At 50.6% G+C, this 3641-nt stretch overlaps 1 long non-coding RNA gene across 1 annotated transcript in view; it reads right to left on the bottom strand.

Annotated features, from left to right (window-relative positions):
• The window catches only part of LOC144888544 (uncharacterized), a 19873-nt gene extending 18335 nt beyond the window's left edge, over positions 1-1538 (bottom strand). The window contains exon 1 of the long non-coding RNA XR_013621122.1: positions 487-1538. This is a non-coding gene — a long non-coding RNA (uncharacterized LOC144888544). The remainder of the gene's footprint in view (positions 1-486) is intronic.
• Between the last annotated feature and the right edge of the window lie 2103 nt (positions 1539-3641).

The following is a 3641-nucleotide window of genomic DNA, read 5'->3' as shown; positions in this document are numbered from 1 at the left end:
GAGAGTGAGTGTGAGAGTGTGAGAGAGTGAGTGTGAGAGAAACTGAGAGAGTGAGAGAGTGACTGTGAGAGAGAGTGAGTGTGTGAGAGAGAGAGTGAGGGTGAGAGAGTGAGTGTGAGAGAGTAAGTGTGTGAGAGAGAGAGAGAGTGAGTGTGAGAGAGTGAGTGTGTGAGAGAGAGAGTGAGTGTGAGAGAGAGAGAGTGAGTGTGAGAGAGTGAGTGTGTGTGAGAGAGAGTGAGTGTGAGAGAGTAAGTGTGTGAGAGAGAGAGAGTGAGTGAGTGTGAGAGAGTGAGTGTGTGAGAGAGAGAGTGAGTGTGAGAGAAAGTGAGAGAGTGAGAGAGTGAGTGTGAGAGAGAGAGAGAGTGAGTGTGAGAGAAAGTGAGAGAGTGAGAGAGTTAGTGAGTTCGAGAGAAAGAGAGAGAGTGAGAGAGTTAGTGAGTTAGAGAGAAAGAGCGAGAAGCAGGAATGCATATGGAAGCTGTTTACCACCGGCAGTGAGAGCTGAGGGACTTGACCGCGACTGCATAAGCTCCCAGCTCTAACCGACCATTCATCATCAGCTGCGTTTCCAACAATAGGAGCAAGAAGCAGGAAGCGCTGCCCGGGGCGCACAGGGGGTTGGGAAGGAGGCCGTTTCTCTGAAGCACGACCCCAGCAGGATGTCACGTATAGAAGGGGTGGAGGGATGCGGAGGAATGGAGGAACTAATGGAGATATTGTCCACTGAATGAAGGTTGAGATTGCTCTAGGCCGCCATTGTTTATACAGGCCTCATCACTCCCATTTACAGCATCCCGACAAATAATATCTTTGCAGAATATAGCATTAGACTAATAATGACAACGGAATTATATATGGAAGTATAATTACGGATGATTCATTGTTTTCTGAGCTCATGTCTTGCCAGGTTTAATTTAATTGCAAACTATTATGACGTCATCATTGACGTGGCATCCCTGCCATCTGGCACGGTGTTGTTGCTTGTGGAACTGTTGAGCAGAAGCACATTTGAACCGAGCGGTTCTGGCGAGGTTATCGAAAGGCAGCTTTGCTTGCTGAGCTAACTCGACTCAAGTATTGTGGTGAGGGTCAACAGGGTTACCATGATAACCCCCACATAACCTCTTCTTTCCAGCCGCAGCTCACAATCTACTGCAAATTTGCTCAAGAATGTCTTCCTGGAAACATTCAACTCGTTGTGGCTTGGCTTGCACTATAAACTGGAATTTGGATTCTAAACATTTACTTGCAGTACAATATGTACTGTACACGAGATATATATACCTGCACTGTAACACAGGTTACCCTACCAAGGTTTGATGGAGACTACTTTCCTTGCATTCGATGCTTTCTTCCCTTGTAAGAATGGCTACCTTTCCATTCATCCTGCTTTCAACCATATATATTCATTTGTCTCTTTTTGAGGTGAGGGATGGAATCGGCATTACAAGATTTGGTTAAAAACCCAAAACCAAAACCAAACCATGCAAACCCACATCACTGTTTGACCAATGGAGATCTCTTCATTCAGATTTTACTTTTACTTTCTCTCTCTCTCTCTCTCTCCCTCCCGCTTCTCACCTTCCCTCCCACCCTCCCCCTACTCACCTTCCCTCCCACCCTCCCCTTCTCACCTAACCCTTCTCACCTTCCCTCCCCTTTCTCTCCCTCCCCTCCCCTTTCTCTCCCTCCCCTCCCCTTTCTCTCCCTCCCTTCCCCTCCCCTTCTCTCCCTCCCTCCCCTTTCTCTCCCTCCCTCGCCTCCCCTTTCTCTCCCTCCCTCCCCTCCCCTTTCTCTCCCTCCCTCCCCTCCCCTTTCTCTCCCTCCCTCCCCTTCCCTTTCTCTCCCTCCCTCCCCTCCCCTTTCTCTCCCTCTCTCCCCTCCCCTTTCTCTCCCTCCCTCCCCTCCCCTTTCTCTCCCTCCCTCCCCTTTCTCTGCCTCCATCTCAACTCCCTCTCAGCTCCCCCTTCCCTCCCTCCCCTCCCCTTTCTCTCCCTCCCTCCCCTCCCCTTTCTCTCCCTCTCTCCCCTCCCCTTTCTCTCCCTCCCTCCCCTCCCCTTTCTCTCCCTCCCTCCCCTCCCCTTTCTCTCCCTCCCTCCCCTTTCTCTGCCTCCATCTCAACTCCCTCTCAGCTCCCCCTTCCCTCTCTCCCCTTCTCTTTTCCCCCCACCTTTCTCCCACCAGATTGCCAAACGCGAGATGCACAGACAAACGTATCGATAGATGGACACGTGTTCGACACCTGTTGAGATGAAGTTACCATTCGCCCTAAAACTAAAACATACCCTTGTGGTTCCTGATCCCACCCAAACCACGCTCACATTTCCTCCTATTAAACATCAGCTCGTAATAAAACCCAAGGTTGACGTTGCACAGTTCTTATTATTAACGAAACACAAACAAACAAACAAGGTGTGTGTAAGTGTTGGACGTGTGTGCGATTTAATTATTAACCCCGCCCAAGGAGATCAAACCTCTGAACTTTAATACCCAAGTCCTCGACTACCCTCATACCGCAGGCCTCATGTTCAAAAGCTTCAACCACCAACGTGGTCAAAGTCCACGTGACAATGTCGCTTCGGCAGTTCCACTTTTACAATAACCGAACAACATGAGGCGGAGTTCCCTTTTCGTACATCCCGAGCTGGCACTGACGACATGAATGTGCCCAACACGGCAATATTGTACCTACCTTGTATATGCCTGGGCATCATTCAACACTGCGGGTTAATGCGCAAGTATCATGGAACAATGCACGGTATGCACGAGTATCATAGAACCCTGCGGGCTATGCACGAGTGTCATGGAACCCTGCGGGCTATGCACGAGTATCATGGAACCTTGCAGGCTATGCACGAGTATCATGGAACCCTGCGGGTTATGCACGAGTATCATAGAACCCTGCGGGCTATGCACGAGTATCATGGAACCCTGCGGGCTATGCACGAGTATCATAGAACCCTGCGGCTATGCCCGAGTATCATGGAACCCTGCGGGCTATGCACGAGTATCATAGAACCCTGCGGCTATGCACGAGTATCATGGAACCCTGCAGGCTATGCACGAGTATCATGGAACCCTGCAGGCTATGCACGAGTATCATGGAACCCTGCGGGCTATGCACGAGTATCATGGAACCCTGCAGGCTATGCACGAGTATCATGGAACCCTGCGGGCTATGCACGAGTATCATAGAACCCTGCGGCTATGCACGAGTATCATGGAACCCTGCAGGCTATGCACGAGTATCATGGAACCCTGCGGGCTATGCACGAGTATCATAGAACCCTGCGGCTATGCACGAGTATCATGGAACCCTGCGGGCTATGCACGAGTATCATAGAACCCTGCGGCTATGCACGAGTATCATAGAACCCTGCGGGCTATGCACAAGTATCATGGAACCCTGCAGGCTGTGCAAGAGTATAATGGAACCTTGCGGGCTATGCAAGAGTATAATGGAACCTTGCGGGCTACGCACGAGTATCATGGAACCCTGCGGGCTATGCACGAGTATAATGGAACCCTGCGGGCTATGCACGAGTACAATGGAACCCTGCGGCTATGCACGAGTATCATAGAACCCTGCAGGCTATGCACGAGTATCATGGAACCCCTGAACGGTATGCACGAGTATCATG

This window comes from Myxine glutinosa, chromosome 12, assembly GCF_964187855.1.
Source record: "Myxine glutinosa chromosome 12, kmMyxGlut1.1, whole genome shotgun sequence".
In the NCBI taxonomy this organism is placed as follows: domain Eukaryota; kingdom Metazoa; phylum Chordata; class Myxini; order Myxiniformes; family Myxinidae; genus Myxine; species Myxine glutinosa.
The sequence above is the reverse complement of the archived record's forward strand: the minus strand, read 5'-3'. Positions and strand labels throughout refer to the sequence as shown.